The sequence below is a fragment of the Tamandua tetradactyla genome, chromosome 2 (genome assembly GCF_023851605.1).
Source record: "Tamandua tetradactyla isolate mTamTet1 chromosome 2, mTamTet1.pri, whole genome shotgun sequence".
Taxonomy (NCBI): Eukaryota; Metazoa; Chordata; class Mammalia; order Pilosa; family Myrmecophagidae; genus Tamandua; species Tamandua tetradactyla.
This window is the reverse complement of record NC_135328.1, coordinates 73,121,105-73,141,331: the sequence shown is the minus strand read 5'-3', so window position 1 is coordinate 73,141,331 and position 20,227 is coordinate 73,121,105. Positions and strand designations below refer to the sequence as shown.

Here is a 20,227-nt window from a genome sequence, read left to right as displayed (position 1 = left end):
GAGCCTTAGAGGTAGTCATTATTGTCCCTATATTTAACACATTAATATACTAATAAAAAACTATAGACTCCTTCACATTTTACAAAATATATTTCCATATATCCTTCCACTTGCTCTTTTAGGAAATAGATACTATTATCATCTTCTTTTTCCAAATGAGAAAACTTAATCACTTTCCAAAGTCTTTGTAAGTATTACAACTGGAAAACAAAGGCTAATTTACCTCTGAGAAAGTGTCCGTGATAGGAAGGAAAAACAACCACCCTGATGTAGAAAACTGATTTGGTCTCAGAAACTGGAATAGTATGAGGGAAACTTTGGGGACCAAGTCTGAACGGTATTAATCAAATGCAATGCAGTGGAAGTCCAAAGGTATTGCTGCCTTTTCTCCTGGACCTTCTCATCAAAAAAATGAAAAAACAATTCATCTTTGACATATACTTCTAGGGAGATAAAGTAAGAATGTGAGTAAAATGACATGGTGACTCAAATAGACATTGACTATAGGGCCCCTAGATCCAAGTTTACAGTCCCCCAGCTTTGTTAAATCCTGTATTCCTCTAGGTGGCTGTAACAATCTCAATATTTGCCATTAAAAAGTCAAAATGCTGCTGTCATATACGCTCTGCCTCCTGTGGCAGATATGAGAATATCTAGCATTCCATTATATCACAGTGGGGCTCTCTCTAAATGTACTCTGTATTTAGTAATTTAGGAGTTTTATTAGTTTAGGCAATGTATAAATATTATATTTTGTAAAAGCAGCAAAAGTAGAAGCAAAGAATCACATCATATGATATCGTTTTGCAAAAAAAAAAAAAATTGGCCTGCAGGTTCACTGATTCCATGAGAACTACAGGCAAAGGAGGATCTTGAAGAAGACAGAATAGAACACTGTGAATTTAGACTGCCTAAGTTCATAAGCAGCACTGGTACTAACTATGAGAATGAACAAACCTAATATGTAAACTAGGGACACTATTGTTATCTACCTAAATACATATAAAATATTTCAGATATTTACGCTCATGAGAAAAAATTGTTTGGAATAATTAGAAGGTAAAGGTCTTACTTGACATATTGTGGTCTTTATGACAAGGAAAGATTTTTCTCTATGAAAAGCTTTCTCATATGAAAAATAGTGTTAGTCATATCTACATTCCTGAGTTGGCTCGGGATGAGATACTCCAGGATGTCTTTCCCTCATAGAATTTTTTAACTACTAGCAATAATTAGTGTAGCCATCTTCTTCAAACCTCTGTCAAGCAGTTACAGGATTACAGTAACTGGGCATTTGCTGAATCAAGAATATGCAGCTTTAAAAACAGTAGGAGAAGCTCATGGTACCCACCTCCTCTCAGGCACAGTGTGGAGACAGTCTGTGCTCCCACTGTAGGTCCCTGGCCCTGTTCTGGAGGGAAGAGAGTGCCCTATGCAAATTCTGAAATGTTTATATGTCTATATTTTGGGGCCAATCAATCTGGTGGCATTCTGAAAGACTGAGCCAGGAAACTCATATTTGGCTCACCCTCCAAGAACATCATCTGCAGGCAGAGGCAGATTGCAAACTGCTGAAGTAGTATAAGGAATAATCAACTCAAAGAAGCCTGGGATTATCTGCATCAAGAAATAAAACAGAGCAACCCCAAAGGTGTTCCTTATTTATAAGGAGCACAGGGGGCATTCTAATTTCTGTAAGCATGGGAATTCCTAAGGCCATGAGCAAGCATAAGACCTGGAAAAGACACAGGCTCAAAGAAGATTGAAAAGACCCAGCATTTCACTATTATTTCAATATGCTCTTCCACACAGTAGGGCTAAACATTGAAGGAGAGCATTAGCTAACTCAGGGCCGATTTGCGAAGGATGCTATATGCATTGGTTTGTTTTGTTGTTGTTGTTGTTTTCACACGGGCAGGCCCTGCATTGGTTTGTTTTTGTTAGCTTCTGGCACATAGGGAAATCTCTGTCCTATCTCCAGCTGGATGCAAATTTAAGGAACAGCTCAGGGTCTAAATCCAGGAGTTCACATCTTATTATTAAGATGTAGAGTATGCAACAAATGATTATGAGACAAAGAAACAGGATATGATGACCTATCCAAAGGAACAAATCTAAAAATCATCAGTGAAGAGTAAAAGACTGTGAACATACTGGAAAAATACTTTTAAAAATGATCCTCAGTATGTGCAAGAAGTTAGAAAACATTAAGAAAGAATGAAAGGATTTCAGGAAAATGATAAATTAATAGTAGGAGAATCTCAAAGGAAGTAGAAAAAATGAGAAAGAATCAAACAGAAATAATGGACTTGAAGGCCTCAATAACTGAAATGAAAATTTTCCTACATTATTTCAACAGTAGATGGGAGTAGACAGAAGAATCAGTGACTTTGAAGATAAGACGATTGAAATTATGTGGGCTGAGAAGTGGGGGGACAGGGTGAAAAAGGTGAACAGACCCTAGGAGACCTGTGGGACAACATCAAGTATGCCAATATTTGCACTATAGGAGTCATAGAAAGAGAAGAAAGATAGAGGAGCAGAATGAATATTCTAAGAAATAATGGCAGAAAATTTCCCAAGTTTAACAAAAAGCGTGTATCAAATTAGATGATCTTACAGATTTATGATGTTAAATTTAAGGCTTATGGTAACCATAAAGAAAATATCTGAAGAACATTATCAGAAGAAAGTTAGAAGGTATTCGAAATGATACTCCGCAAAAGAATCGACTAAATATGAAAATAGGCATTAATGGAAGTTTTGAGGGTCTGAAAATGTTTAAGACAGACATACAAAGACTAAAAAGCAAAATGGCAGAAAAAAGTCCTGCACTATCTGTAGTTTATGGATTAAATGTAAGGGTGGTTAAAGTTTCCAGTCAAAATGCAGAGAGTGGCAGAATGGATAAGATCACATGGGACAACTATATGTTGTTTATAAGAGACTTGACTAAAATTCAAAGAAACAAGTAGGTTGAAAGTGAAAGATTGTAAAGAAATATACCATGTAAATAATAAACAAAGGCGAGATGGAGTAGCTATACTAACATCATATAAAATAGACTTTAGGGTAAAAACTGTAATGAAGGACAAAAAAATGACACTATATACTGATAAAGGGGTCAGTTCGACAAGAAGAAAAAATAATCATAGATATATAGTGGTAGAATAAATGAAGCAAACAATCATTTGAAGGGAGAAATAGACAGTTCTACATAAATAGAAGGAGATTTCAATATACCACTTTCAATAATGGATGGAACATCAGACAGAAGGTCAATAAGGAAATAGAAAACTGAACGATAGTCTAAACCACCTAAACCTAAAGACATATATAGGCTACTTCACCAAACACAACAGAATATCTATCCTCAAGGACAGGCCATATGTTAGGTCATGAAAAAAGTCTCAATTAACTTTGTGGTTAGAAATATTGAAATTATATAAAGTATCATCTCTAACCACAATGGAATGCAGCTAGAAATCAAAAACAGAGGCAGAACTGGAAATTCACAACTATATGTAAATTAAAGAACACACTTAAGTAAGCAATGGGTTAAAACAGAAATCACAAAGGAAATTAGGAAATATCTGGAGGGGAATGGAAATGAAAACACAGCATACCATAACTTATGGGATACCATAACAAAACCAAAGGCAGAACAGAGAGGGAAATTTATACCTCACAAGTTTTACATCAAAATAGAAGAAAGATTTCAAATCAGAGACACAGTCACACAACCGGAGAATCTGGAAAAAGAAGAGCAAACTAAACCCATAGTGAACAGAAGGAAGGAAATAGCAAAGATTAGAGCAGAGATAAAAGTAAATAGAGATTTAAAAGCAATAGTGTGAATCAATGAAGCCAAAAGTTGGTTCCTTGAAAAAATCAATAATGAAAACAACTTTTAGCTAGACTGACAAAGAAAAGAAGAGGGGATACACAATCAATAATGAAAACAACTTTTAGCTAGACTGACAAAGAAAAGAAGAGGGGATACACAATCAATAATGAAAACAACTTTTAGCTAGACTGACAAAGAAAAGAAGAGCACAAATAACTAAAATCAGAAATGAAAGGGGAGAAATTTGCTGCCGCGTCCATAGAAATAAGGATTATAAGGGGATACTATGAACACCAACATCACCGATTACCTAGAAGAAATGGACAAATTCCCAGACACGCACACACTGCCTACACTGACTCAAAAACTAAAAGAAGGGGGAGCAAGTTCAGTGGTAGAATTCTCCCCTACCATGCCGGAGACCCGGGTTCGAATCCCAGTCCATAGACTTCCCCAAACAACAACAACAACAAAACAACAAAAACAACAACAAAAATTCAAGAACTGGTGCTGTAATAACGGGATAGTCTCATGGGAAAAAAATGAAATGTGACACCCACCATACAGCATACAAAGAAAAGTAAAAAAAAAAAAAAAAAAACTAAAAGAAGATTTCAGCTGATGAATAAAATGAAGAGATCGAATCAGTAATTAAAACCCTCCCAACCAAGAAAAGCCCAGGACCACATGGCTTTATGGGTGAGTTTTTTTCTTTATTAGAGAAGTTGTAAGTATACAGAATAATTATGCATAAAATACAGAATTCCCAGACACCACCTGATTATTTATACCCTGTATTGGTGTGGAAAAACATATGGAATGTGTGCTGGTTTGAAAGGAAGTATGCCCCCTAGAAAAGCCATGTTTTAATCAAAATATCATTTTGTAAAGGTAGAGTAATCTCTGTTCAATACTGTATGTTTGAATCTGTGGTTAGATCATCTCCCTGGATGATGTGGTTTTGTTGGGAGTGGTTGTTAAACTGGATTAGGGGACGACATGTCTCCACCCATTTGGGTGGGTCTTGATTGGTTTATTGGAGTTCTATAAAAGAGGAAATATTTTGGAGAATGAGAGATTTGGAGAGAGCAGAGAATGCTGCGGCACCACGAAGCAGAGAGTCCACCATCCAGCGACCTTTGGAGATGAAGAAGGGAAATGCCTCCCAGGGAACGTCATGAAACAGGAAGCCAGGAGAGAAAGCTAGCAGATGAAGCCATGGTTGCCATATGCCCTTCCAGATGAGAGAGGAACCCTGAGCCTGTTCACCATGTGCCCTTCCAGCTGAGAGAGAAACGTTGAACATCACTGGCCTTCTTGAACCAAGGTATCTTTCCCCGGATGCCTTAAATTGTCGAATTGGGATATCTCCTCAGCCTTAGAACTATAAACTAGCAACTCATTAAATTATCCCTTTTAAAAGCCATTCCATTTCTGGTGCATTGCATTCTGGCAGCTAGTAAACTAGAACAGAATCTTTCATGAATTTGGGTGCCATCTTTACACAAAGGCCATGCTAATATTCTCTGCACCATTCCAATTTCAGTATAAGTGCTGCCAAAGCAAGCACTCCATGAGCGAATTTTAAAAATCATTCCAAGAGCAGATAACACAAATCCTGGTAATGTTCTTCCAAAAACTGAAGGGGAGGGAATACTCCCTAAGTTATTCTATGAGGCCATTATCATAATATCAAAGACAAAGACATAACAAGTAAAAAATACTACGGACCATTATCTCTTATGAATATAGATACAAAATTCCTTCAAAAAATACTAGTAAACTGAATCCAATAGCACATTAAAAGAATTATATACCATGATTGAGGGGGATTTATCCCATATATGCAAGGATGGTTCAATATAAGAAAATCAATTAATGTAATAAACCACATTAACAGTACAAAGGGAAGAAAATGAAGTGATCATCTCAATTGATGCAGAAAAAGGCGCTTGACACAATCCATCCCTATATTTTCGCAAAAACATTTAGAAAACCGGGAATAGAAAGAAACTTTCTCAACATGATAAGGAACATATAGGAAAAACCCATAGCTAACATTATACTTAACAGTGAAAAACTGAAACTATCCCTCTAATATCAGGAACAAAACAAGGATACCCACAGCCACCACTGTTATTTGACATAGTACTGGAAGGTCTACCCAGAGCAATTTTAGCAAGAAAAAGAAATAGAAGTTTGTCAGTTCAGAAAGGAAGAACTCTCCCTATTTGCAGATACCATGATCCTCGATATAAAAAATCCTGGAGTTGGAGCCAAGACAGTGGCTTAGCGAGGTGTGGGATTTAGTTCACCCTCCAGAGCAGCTAGTAAATAGCCAGTAACAGTACAGAACAACTGCTGCACCATGTCAGTAACCGGACACACAGCGTACCCTAGTCTGGACAAGATGGACCAGTCACAAGCCCACCCAGAACCCTAAGTTCCCCAAGCCACAGTGGTCAATGCAGCCTCCCTCATAGGCTACTTCCCAGAGGGGAAAGGAAAGAGACTTTACTAACATCAGGGGCTGAGCACAACCAAGCTCCAATTGCGGAATTAATTAACAAATTCTGACTACTAAAAATAGGGCTCAACTGAACCTTGAGTGAAAGCTGAGATTGCTGGGTTTTGCCCCAGTACAGAGGGGACAGGGCTGATGGAAAAAAAAAAAAAAAGAGGTTTTTTATTGGACAGCACAAAATATTTGAAAGGGTCTGGGCTCTCAAGGAAAGGAGGGGCACACAGGACCTGGAGATAAACAGACCAAAGTACCAGCTTAAGCTTTTGATTGGTGTTCTAGTTTGTTAGCTGCCAGAATGCAACACACCAGAGACAGTGGTGTCTCTTAATAAAAGGGGATTTATTTTGTTAGTTCTTCAGAGGAAAGGCAGCTAACTTTCCATTGAAGTTCTTTCTTATGTGGGAAGGCACAGAATGGTCTCTGCTGGCCTTCTCTCCAGGGGAACTTCCCCTGGCCTTCTCTCCAGGGGAAGTTCCAACAACTTTCCCCGGGGTGATTTCTTTCTGCACCTCCAAAGGCCTGGGCTGAGCTGCGAGTGCTGAAATAAGGTATGCTGAGCTGCTTGGGCTGTGCTACGTTGACCTCTCTCATTTATGTACCAGCCAATTAAGTCAAACATCATTCATTGCAGCAGGCACGCCTCCTAGCTGACTGCAGATATAATCAGCACAGATGAGGTTCACGTACTATCGGCTCACATCCACAGCAACAAAACTAGGTGCCCTCAACTGGCCAAGTTGACAACTGAATCTAACTACCACAATTGGCAAATCTAAGGGATGGGGGTCCTGCTATGAAAATGATTTTTTTTTCTTTTCTTTTTTGTAGCTGTGTTTCTATGGCTTGACTGCTCTTTGGATACAGCTGCAGGGCTTCTCAGGCTCCAACTGCCCCAGCCATGGACAGAATTAAACTTGTTTGAGAGTTTGTCTGGAGGCTCAGCCTTCCCCAGGAGAGTGGTGGGGCCCAGCTCAGATGGAATTCATCCCTCAAGGAATTCAGACCCCAGAGTCTGGAAAACTGAAGCAATTAAAGCCAGCCTACACCCTCTCCTCCATATCAATCATGCCCCCAAAAGTCTGCTGAAGTTAAAGGTACCACATCACCTTATGCTGGTGAGACCTGCAGGCAGACAAGCACCACACACTGTGTAGGATAGGAAAAGCACAGAGTTTAGAGGCTTCATAGGATAGTCTGCCAACCCACTGGGTCTCACCCTCAGAGATAACTGATGCAGGTGACACTTTCCTCCTGAGAGGAGGCCAGTTTGGTCTAGGAATATCTGACTGGGGATTTTCTAAGGGAAAAAAAACAGGTAGAAGATAGGATTAGTGAACTGGAGGATGGGACATCTGAAATCCAACAAGCAAAAGAAAATATAGGAAAAAGAATAGAAAAATAGAGCAGGGACTCAGGGAATTGAATGACAACATGAAGCACACAAATATACAGTTGTGGGTATCCCAGAAGGAGCATAGAAGGAAAAAGGAGGAGAAAAACTAATGGAGGAAATTATCACTGAAAATTTCCCAACTCTTATGAAAGACTTAAAATTATAGATCCAAGAAATGCAGCATACCCTAAACAGAATAGATCCAAATAGATGTACTCCAAGACACTTACTAATCACAATGTCAGATGTCAAAGAGAAAGAGAATTTTGAAAGCAGCAAGAGAAAAGAAATCCATCACATACAATGGAAGCCCAATAAGACTATGCATAGATTTTTCAGCAGAAACCAAGGAGGTGAGAAGACAGTGGTATTATATACTTAAGATACTATACTTAAGAGAAAAACTTCTAACAAAGAAATCTATATCCAGCAAATTGTCCTTCAATAATTAGGGGGAAATTAAAACATTTTCAGGCAAAAAAATCACTGACAGAATTTGTGACCAAGAAACTGGCTCTGCAAGAAATACTAAAGGGAGCATTAGAGACAGATAGGTAAAGACAGGAGAGAGAGGTGTGAAGAAGAGTGTAGAAATGAAGACTATCAGTAAAGATCAAAAGAAGAAAATTAGATACGATATACAAAATCCAAAAGACAAAATGGTAGAAGAAAGTACTGCCCTTACAGTAATACCACTAAAAACACTAAATAACACTAAATACCCCAATCAAAAGACATAAACTGGCAGAATGGATTTTAATAAAAAACAGGACCCATCTATATGCTGTCTACAGGAGATGCATCTTAGACCCAAGGATAAACATAAGTTGAAAGTGAAAGGTTGGGAAAAGATATTTCATGTAAACAACAATCAGAAATGAGCAGAAGTAGCTATAGTAATATCCAAAAAGTTAGACTTCAAATGTAAACCAATTAAAAGAGACAAAGAAGGACACTATGTATTAATAAAAGAAACAATTCAACAAGAAGACATAACAATCATAAATATTTATGCACCAAGCCAGAGTGCTTCAAAATACATGGGGCAAACACTGAAAAGAGAAACAGACACATCTACCATAGTAGTTGGAGACTTCAATTCCCCACTCCCATCAATGGACAGACACTCTAAACAGAGGATCAGTAAAGAAACAGAGAATTTGAATAATACAATAAATGAGCTAGACTTAACAGACATTTACAAATACACCCCACAACAGCAGGATACACCTTTTTCTCAAGTGCTCATGGATCATTCTCAAGTATAGAGCATATGCTGGGTCACAAAGCAAGCCTCAATAAATTTAAAAAGATTGAACTCATACAAAACACTTTCTTGGATAATAAAGGAATGAAGTTGGAAATTAACAATAGGCAGAGGGCCAGAAAATTCACAAATACATGGAGGCACAACAACACTTAAACAACCAGTGGGTCAAGGAAGAAGTTGCAAGAGAACTCAGTAAATATCTCAAGGCAAATGAAAATGAAAACACAACATTCAAAATTTATGGGATGCAGCAAAGACAGTGCTATGAAGGAAATTTATTGCCCTAAATGCCTATATCAAAAAAGAAGAAAGAGCGAAAGTCAAGGAATTAACTGTCCACTTGGAAGAACTAGAGAAAGAACAGCAAACTAACCCCAAAGCAAGCAAAAGGAAAGAAATAATGAAGATTAGAGCAGAAATAAATGAAATTGAGAACATGAAATAATCAAGAGAATCACAAAACCAGAAGTTGGTTCTATGAGAAAATCAATAAGATTGATGAACCCTTAGTGAGGTTCACAAAAAAGAAGAAGAGAGAGGATGCAAATAAATAAAATCAGAAAAGGAAGAGGAGATATAAACACTGACCCCACAGAAATAATGGAGGTAATGAGAGGATACTATGAACAACATTATGTCAATAAACTAGACAATGCAGATGAAATGGACAACTCCTAGGAAGGCATGAACAACCAACATTGACTCAAGAAGAAACAAATGACCTCAACAAACCAATCACAAGTAAAGAAATTGAATTAGTTATTAAGAAGCTCCCAAAAAAGAAAAGTCCAGAACCAGATGGCTTCACATGTGAATTCTACCAAACATTCAAGAAAGAATTAGAACCAATCCTGCTCAAACTCTTCAAAAAAATTGAAGAGGAGGGAAGGCTACCTAACTCATTCTATGAAGCCAAACAACACCCTCATACCAAAACCAGACAAAGATATTACAAGAAAAGAAAATTACAGACCAAACTCTCTAATGAATATAGATGCAAAAATCCTCAACAAAATTCTTGCAAACCACATTAAAAGAATTATACACCATGACCAACTAGGATTAATCCCAGGTATGCAAGGATGGTTCAACATAAGAAAATCAATTAATGTAATACACCATGTCAACAAATCAAAGCAGAAAAACCACATGATCATCTCGATTGATACAGAAAAGGAATTTGACAAAATTCAACATCCTTTCTTGCTGAAAACACTTCAAAGGATAGGAGTAGAGGGGAACTTCCTCAACATGGTAAAGGGAATATATGAAAAACCCACAGCTAACATCATTCTCAATGGGGAGAAATTGAAAACTTCCCCTCTAAGATCAGGAACAAGACAAGAATGTCCACTATCACCATTGTTATTCAACATTGTGTTGGAAGTTCTACCCAGAGCAATTAGACAAGAAAAAGAAATACAAGGCATCAAAATTGTAAAGGAAGAAGTAAAACTCTCACTGTTTGCAGATGATATGATACTATATGTCAAAAACCCAAAAAAAATCCATACCAAAACTACTAGAGTTAATAAATGAGTACAGCAAAGTGGCAGTTTATGAGATCAACATTCAAAAATCTGTAGTGTTTCTATACACTAGTAAGGAACAATCTGAAGGTGAAATCAAGAAAGAAATTCCAATTACACTTGCAATCAAAAGAATAAAATGTTTAGGAATAAATTTAACTAAGGATACAAAAGACCTATACAAATAAAACTACAAGAAATTGCTAAAAGAAATCACAGAAGACCCAAACAAATGGATGGATATACCATGTTCATGGATTGGGAGACTAAATATAGTTAAGATGTCAATTCTACCTAAATTGATTTATAGATTCAATGCAATACCAATTAAAATCCCAAAAACTTACTTTTCAGAAATAGAAAAACCAATAACCAAATTTATCTGGAAGGGCAGGTTATAGCCAAAAATATCCTGAGAAAGTAAAATGAAGTCGGAAGTCTCACACTACCAGACTTTAAGGTGTATTACAAAGCTACAGTGGTCAAAACAGCATGGTACTGGCATAAAGATAGATATACTGACTGACGGAATTAAATAGAGTGTTCAGTATAGACCCTCTCATCTACGGACAACTGATCTTGATAAGGCAGTCAAGCCAACTCACCTGGGACAGAACAGTCTCTTCAATAAATGGTGCCTAGAGAACTGGATATTCACATGCAAAAGAATAAAAGGGGATCCATATCTCACACCCTTTACAAAAATTAGCTCAAAATGGATCAAAAACCTAAACATTAGATCTAAGACCATAAAACTTTTAAAAGAAATGTAGGGAAATATGTCATCAAATCTTATAATAGGAAGCAGTTTCCTATATCTTACACCCAAAGCACGGCATTGAAGAAATAAATAAATAAATGGGAGCTTCTCAAAATTAAACACTTTTGTGCATCAGAGATCTTTATCAAGAAAGTAAAAAGACAGCCTACACAATGGGAGGCAACATTTGGAAATGATACATCAGATAAAGTTCTAATATCCAGAATATATAAAGAGATTGTTCAACTCAACAACAAAAAGATAGATAACCCAGTTACAAAATGGGCAAAAGACATGTACAGACACTTCTCAGAAGAGGAAATACATATGGTCAAAAGGCACATGAAAAGATGCTCAACTTCCCTGGCTATTATGGAAATGCAAATCAAAACCACATCATCTCACACCCACCAGAATGGCCATTATCAATAAAACAGAAAATGACACATGCTGGAGAGGATGTGGAGAAAGAGGCACACTTATCCACTGTTGGTAGGAATGTCCAATGGTACAACTGCTGTAGAAGGCAGTTTGGCAATTCCTCAGGAAGCTAAGTATAGAATATCCATATGATCTGTCAATACCATTGCTAGGTATCTACTCAGAGGACATGAGGGCAAGGACACAAATGGACATTTGCACACCAATATTTATAGCAACATTATTTGCAATTACCAAGAGATGGAAACAGTCAAAATGTCCATCCACAGATGAGTAAGCTATGTTATATACCTACGATGGAATATTATGCAGCTCTAAGACAGAATAAATTTATGAAGTATGTAACAACATGGATGGACCTTGAGGACATTTATGTTGAGTGAGATTAGCCAGAAACAAAAGGATAAATACTGTATGGTCTCACTGATATGAACTAACATAAGTGAATGAACTTGAAGAATTTCAGTTAAGAACAGAGAACATCAGGAGATAAAAATTGGGTAAATATTGGATAATTGAAGCTAAAGGGATTCAGATTATGCAACAGGACTGATTGTAAAAATTCAGAAATGGATAGCTCAGTACTACCTAACTATTATAGAATAATGTAGGTACACTGAGTGAAGCTGAAGGTGAGAATGATAGAGGGAGGAGAGCTGGGGGCACAAATGAAATCAGAAGGAATGATAGACGATAAAGACTGAGATGGTATAATCTAGGAATATCTAAAGTGTACAATGATAGTGACTAAATGTACAAACTAAAAAAATTTTTTGCATGAAGAACAAAGGAATGTCAATATTGCAGGGTGTTGAAAATAGATGGTAATTCATATTTTAAAACTTTAACTTACGTGTGAGACTAAAGCAAAAAAATGTTTATTTGGTACAAAATTTATATCTTGACTAGTGCATTTCCTAATATAACTTATGTGGACAGTTTAATTGAACACCATCAGTACATGGAACCTTGAATAAGGCATGTGATTTTGTAGGTTTGTTCACAGTGATGCCCTGATAAATCCCAGTTTCATTTGAACAGTGAATAAAAAAGTATTTGCAAAGTTCCCTTGGGTAAATGGTAAGAAAGGAGGAAAATCCAACTTCCCCATGTGGAGAATCCCTGATATTCTTATAATCAGTGTGGACAACTAGAGCAATAGGCTGAGCCCTCAATCTTGGGGTTTGTTCATATGAAACCTATCCCGGCAAAGGATAGGCTAAGCCTACTTGAAATTAGGCCTAAGAGTCACCCCCAGAGAAACTCTTTTGTTGCTCAGATGTGGCCTCTCTCTCTCATCCAATATGACAAGCAAACTCACTGCCCTCCCCCTTTCTACGTGGGACATGACTCCCAGGGGTGTAAACCTTCCTGGCAACATGTGACAGAAATCCTAGAATGAGCTGGGACTCAGCATCAAGGGATTGAGAAAACCTTCTTGACCAAAAGGGAGAAATGAACAAAAGTGTCAATGTCTGAGAAATTTCAGAGTCGAGAGGTCATCCTGGAGGTTATTTTTACACATTATATAGATATCACCTTTTTAGCTAAGGTGAATTGGAGAGGCTGGAGGGAAATGCCTGAAAATACAGAGCTATGTTCCAGTAACCATGTTTCTTGAAGATGATTGTGTAATGATATAGCTTTCACAGTGTGACTGTGTAATTGTGAAAACCTTTTGTTCCTTTTGTCTACGGTATGGACAGATGAGTAAAACATATGGATTGAAAATAAATAAATAACAGGTGGGACAAATGTTAAAATAAATTTAGTAGATTGAAATGCAAATGATCAATGAAATGAGTGGCAAGGGGTATAGTAAAAAATAGGGAAACAAATGCTAAAATATCTTAGGTAGATGGAAATATTAGCAGTCAATGAGAGGGAGGGTTAATGGTATGTATGTTTTTTTAATTTTTTCTCTTTATTTCTTTTTCTGAATTGATGCAAATGTTCTAAGAAATGATCATGGTGATATATATACAACTATGCAATGGCATCGGAGCTATTGATTATATACCAAGAATGGAATGATCATATGGGAAGAATGTTTGTGTTTGTATGTTGTTACGTTTAAAAAGTTTTTTTAATTAAAAAAAAATCCTGGAAAATCCACAACAAAACTACTAGACTAGTAATAAATGAAGTAGCAATAATAATAATAATAAATGAAGTAGCAAAATTCCAGGGTACAAGGTTGTGCTGGTTTGAAACTGTTGTGCGCATCAGAAAAGTCATGTTCTTTAATTCTGTTTCAACATTGCTGAGCAGTATATTTTTGATTAAATTGTTTCCATGGAGATGTGACCCATTCATTGTGCGTGGGACCCTTTGATTAGGTACTTTCTGTGGAAATGTGCCTCTATCCATTTTAGGTGGTGTTGCTTACAGGAACCCTTTAAGAGGGAACCATTTTGGAAAGAGGTGACAGAACCCACAAAGCCAGAGACCTTTGGAGATGCAGAAGGAAAATGTCCCTGGGTCAGTCCTTTGAAATGAGACGCCTGGAGAGAAAGCTAGCAGACATTGCCATGTGCCTTCCCAGCTGACAGAGGTATTCTGGACAGCATTGGCCTTTCTTGACTGAAAGTAAACTCTCATTGGTACCTTAAGTTGGACATTTTCATGGCCATAGAACTGGAGACTTGGAATCTAATAAATCACCTTTTAAAAGATATTCTATTTCTGGTATATCGCATTCTCCCAGCTTTAGCAAACTAAAACAGATCTTGGTACCAGAAGAGGGGTGCTGCTGCAGTTCACGAATACCCAATAGGTTGGAACGGCTTTTTAAATAAATAAGGGGAAGATTCTGGAAGAGGTCTGAGGAATTTGATAAAGAAGGCCTAGAATGCGTTCCTTTTAGAGAATAGGTATCCTCTTCCTCTAAATCATGGACCAAAGTCCTCAGAAGTCTACCCTCACTTCATAGTTAGCATATGTGAACCATGAAGTACTGACAGTGCATACATTAGAGATAAAGGTAAATACCTTGCATTAATTAATGCCTACACACTGTACTACTTCCTATAACAATCATTTCATTCATCTGACCACCTTTGGCCTTTGCCAATTATACCAAATGTTGAAGCATTATGGTTTGTAAATGGTTGACTATATTTTCAGTATTTTGTAAAGTACTGTCTAAATATATGCTAGTATTACCATTTCTAGTAACTTCATAAAATGTTTATAACATAATTTGATGTCACATTTAACAATCAGAGGGGGGGAATTTCTTTCATTTATTCTTTCATTCATTCAAAACATGTTTTTAAGTTCTCTACTTATGTTACACCATTAGTTACCTTTTAAATGCAAATTGCTCATCAGACAAGCATGGTCACTGCACTTACAGATTTAGAAGTCTAGTTGGAGAAAAGATAATAAAAACGAAGGAACCAAATGACTATATGTATTGGTCAATATGGGTTAGATTATTCTATGGTAATAAGCTCTCCAAAAATCTTGATGAATTTCTCACTTATACAACTTATTCAAGGCAGGCCTGCAGGAAGTTTCTGCCTGTTATTGTTACTTAAGGACTCAGGTTGACAGAAGTTAATTTCAACATGTGCTTCCAACACTCTCCACAGCAGTGTGAAACAAATGTGGCAAATCCCACAATGGTCTTAAATTCTCAGTGCCTAAGTTGTGGATCACAATCCTTCTGCTTATGTTTCATTGGTCAAAGCAAGACATATGGCCCAACCTAAATTCAAAAAGAGTAAAAAATAAAGAAGTAAAATTCCACAACGTGCTCAGAAGAGAGAAAGTAAAAATTATTGAGTGAATACCTGTAATAATTATCACAATAAAAAGTTTCAGATATCCCCCCTATGTAAAAAGCTTCAGATATTCCCCCCTATGTTGAACATGATATCCAGGGATGAAAGTCTCCCTGGCGGCCTGGGAGTTGGCCCCCAGGGTTGAGACTAACCCTAGCACCATGGGATCAACAATGCTATCCTGACAGAAAGGGGGGAAAGAAGTGTAACAAATAAGGTATCAGTAACTAAGAGAGTTCAAATAGAGTTGAGAAGCTACACTGGAGGTCACTCTTAGTCATGCTTCAGTTAGACATTGCTACTATCATAACTTGCTTTGGCAACCCCAACCAAAACCATTCCTGCCAATCCTAAAGAATACCTAAGATATCACATAAGATTCTACAAAGTGTCCATGCACTAGGGTAACTTTCCAGAAACTTACACCCTCCAGATGGGTCCCTGGACCAGATAAGTCCTGAAATGCAGAGGGGCCAGACTTTCCAGAACTTCAACTAGTTCCATCCCCCTATCCCATATTATCGACAGCCCCTTCCAACATGAAAAAGTTAGAATGGACATAGCCCAGATACCCCTAAAGAGTGGGAGAAAGATTAAAGGTGATGGTGGAGTTAAACAGAGAAGGTTGGGTTTAACAAATCAGTATGAGTGCTGAATCAGTATATTGTTATTTCTTTTAGTGTCCAGTATCTTAGAGCAGCTAGAAGGAAAAATGAAAAATCATGAAACTGTAACCCATACCAAACTTTAAAATCTGTTTTATAACAACTTGTTAAAATGTACTTGGAAATTTATTGCTTTTTTTGTACATATGTTATTTTTCATAATTAAAGAAAAACAGTAAAAAAAAAAAAAAAAAGCTACAGATAAACAAGGTCAAGTGATAGACCCACAACAGTAATATAGAGAGAAGAACTCCCTAGATATGCTGTCTGGAGATTTTCTTAAATTGAGACTTGAATGGATGAGAAGAATTCAGCTCCAGAAGAGATGAAGAAACAATTCCTATAAACATGGGTGGAGTTCTAAGGCTGGGAAGAGCTAGGTAATTAACAAGGACCTAAAAAGGCGTCAGCATGGTTGAGGCACAGTGTGTGAGAGAGGGACTGGAAAGAAGAGCTGAAAGAAGATCATTCAGGTCTTTATATGCCACAGAAAGGCATGTAAAGCCAAGAAGGACTTTAAACCATGGAGTAGCATGATCTGATTTATGGCCATTATATGGAATATTGATGGTACAGGTCAGGAGTGAGAACTATGCTAAAGCATTATTACAAGTGAGAAGGAAATCCACTGGCAGAGGATAGGAAAAGAAAATTTTAAATATCCTTTTAATGGCAAAACAATAGGACATTCAGATATAGTAGATATGAGAGTTTGGGAAGGGCATGACTCAAGAATGACTCCCAGATTTCTGAGCTGAGCTACTGAGTAGGAGGTGCTACTATTTACAAAACTGATTAAGAGGGGGAAAGGACAGCTTTCATTTGATTCTTGTTTTGTTTGTTCATTTTTTGGTTGGCTAGTGGTTGTTTGGTGGGGTACTTGGAGGAGAGTTTGAGTTTGACTTAAGAGCTAATTTTAAGAAGCCTTTAGACATCCAAGTGCAGGTCAACAAGATAGTCGCATATCACAGTCTGGAGTCCATAGGAATCATCGTGGCTGGATGTATAGGGGTTGTCAGCAGACACAAGGTATTTCAAGTCACGAAAATGGACTGTCTTTCACTAGGAGTGAATTTAAAGAAGAGAACTGGGTCCAGCAAAGACCCCTGGGGTGTTTGAACTTTTAAAGGTCAGTAAAGGAGGAGCTGACAGAGGAGAGTGAGGAGTGGCCAGGGACAAAACTGTTTTGTCATGGAGTCCAAAGGCAGAGGCTGCTTCATTATGGAAGGAACAGTAGACATTGTCAAATACTCCTTAAAAAAAGTCAAATCAGATTAAGACAGAGAGATAACAGCACTAAATTTATCCATTCATTTATCTATTCTCTACTCAGTTTAGGACAATTTTTCAAGCTTTGACTGTTTCATTTTTTCATTCAACCAATATTTATTCTGTGCCTACTCTGGGTCAACAACTGGTGTAGATGTTCAGAACACAGAGGTAATCAAGACAGCATGGTTTATGCCTCCATGAAGCTTACATTTGATCAGAGGATACAAACAACAAGCAACTAGGTAAATATTTTTTATTCCTTTACTTCTCAAACAACACCAATGCAATAGTTCAACTTAAACAATTGGAATTTATTTGCTTGTGGTTTTGAGACTAAAAGAAAGTTCAAATTAAAGCATCATCAAGACACTCAATCCTCTCTCTCCAAAGACTGTGGGTTCTGGGACTGGTTCCTGGTGATCCTTGGTCTTTAGTTTATCACATGGCAAGGCACATGGTGGCATCTCCCAGCCTCTCCCTTCTCTTCTGGATTCTGTTAACGTTCAGCTTCTGGCTACTACCTCTGAGTTTTCTCTCTCCGTCTGAATATCATTCCATCTCTAAAGGTCTCTAGTAATAGGATTAACACTCATCCTGATTGAGGTGAGCCAAACCTTAACCAAAGTAACCTCATCAAAAGGTCATACAATGAGTTCGCACCCACTGGAATGGAATTAACTTTAAGACATGTTTTCCTGGGGTAAATACAACCCCAAACCATCACAGTAAATAACCAAGATAATTTCAGAGCATGCGAGTACTGTGAAGAGAAGCAAATGTTATAGAGTATAACTGAACTGACTAATTTAGGTCTAGGGATAGACAAGGACATCAAAATCCCTTTTAGTATTATTTTAGAAAAAAATCTGCTTCTCTTTTAGTTGAATGATAATAAATATGACTGCTGACAATTTCAAAAACAATGTGAGGAGAGAATATAGAAGAAGATATGTTCATCAGCTAATAGCAGAAAGCAACACTAGCAAAAAACCAGTAGCTGCCTCAAGAATTCCCACCAGACTCCAGCATTCACAGCAATGTGACAATCTCAGGAGGAGGACAGACTTGGCCTCTCAGGTTTCAAAGTATCCTAAAACCTTGCACATAGTGTGGTATGAAATGCCATCTCCTCCCTTCAATCCCTTCCATGAACATCAACCCTTCTCAATTCTTACTTGTGGGAGGTACCTGGCGTCGTGAGGAAAAGAAAGTAAGGTATCAGAGATCAGTTCAAAACATAGAACAGGGCTCTCTGGATGTTACTAATTCTGTAGGGTATTTCTACCATGTCACAAGAACTGTAAGCTTTTAAAGTTGACCTTAACATGTTTTCTATCAAATATTTTCTAAGAGAAGTAAATGTATTTTCTGTGTAGTCTACAGTTGTGCTCCATATAATTAAGATGTGTGACAACTGTCTATATTTATGTGTTCCAGGAAGGCAGTCTGCCAGGCAGTGCAAGGAAGAAAATGTCATTTATTCTATACTCTGCTTCTCCCTTCTCCCCAAATTGGCTATTCCTGGCTCTGATCAAGAGAAGGCCATCCAGTTCAGAGAACCTGGAGAACTGGAGGAAGAAAGAGCAGCAGGAAAGCAGCCTGCACTTTCTCCTTTGGCTGAAGAAGTTTGCAAAACTTTCCCAGAGGCCATCAAGTTTACACATATTTTCCAGGACCCTCAAGTCATCCAAGTGCTTCCCTAGCAAAACAAAGCTAGTCCTCCTAGAACTATCTGTTCTGCAGCAGAGTTATCTTAAGGGGCTTAAGACTACCTGAAAGCATCTGAGGTCGAAAGTCAACTCTGTACCAATAAAAAATCGTTCTCCCTATTTTCTTCATAATTGGACAATTATAAACTTCCCTACCTTATAACATCAAGCAGTTCTGGGGCTTTAATTTTCCTCTTCCATTAAACAGAGCTAACTGGTGATAACCTGTTGTCCCAATCTCCTCAGATGATTTTAAGCTTTCTAGAGTTAATAACTAAGTTTATGTAATTTTTAGAGTTTCTGCTCTATTAACATTGGCAATAAAGGAGAACACAAACTATACAAACAAGACTAAGAAAGAGCCATTCCTTATAGGCAACAAATGAATATTGGAAAATACCAAGAGGACATGGATAGGAACTTGCTAGAATAAATATGTACAACAGAAAGTCAAAATCATTGACTCCTCAGGTCTCTGTTATAAATGTTCTGCACCACATCACATGCTCTCAAGTATCAATGTTTGCAGAAGCTGAATTATTTAAGTTAGGCTCATTTAAATGAGTGAAGTGATTCAGTGGCCTATATGGGTCTTGGATCCAACATACAGAGTGTTGGTAAAATCTTAAATTATTTAACTCCCTGTCTCCCATGAGGGCTTCTGGTTTCACAAACCTAATAAAATTTTCTCAAGTTCCTGAAAGCCAAATTGGTCATTATCTTTAAGTTATCCCGGCAACCCAAAGGAATGTAAACAATGAATTGGAATCCTAGCACTAGAAACCCAGAGCTTTCCATTTTACCTAAGACCAAACCTGCATGTACCTATGGGAGAAATATGAAGCAAATGAAATTTGCCAGCAGAATTTTCCTTTGTCCCTATCCCCATAGTAGACAGTTCAAACCAGTTGCTTTGGAAATATGCTGACAACTAATCCCATCCACGAGAAAACTGTAGCCTAGAATTATTTTCTATCTCATTCCTACAGAATCTTTCACAAAGTGGTGAATGTCATCAAATCAGCCAAG

General features: G+C 37.4%; 1 protein-coding gene and 1 non-coding gene across 2 annotated transcripts in view; both read right to left on the bottom strand.

The window, feature by feature from the left end:
• Positions 1-20,227, bottom strand: part of ELAVL2 (ELAV like RNA binding protein 2) — a 557,044-nt gene that overhangs the window by 87,588 nt on the left and 449,229 nt on the right. The window lies entirely within an intron of this gene.
• LOC143675308 (U6 spliceosomal RNA) lies at positions 5,311-5,417 on the bottom strand. The gene has a single exon (XR_013171541.1). It is a non-coding gene; the product is annotated as a U6 spliceosomal RNA (small nuclear RNA).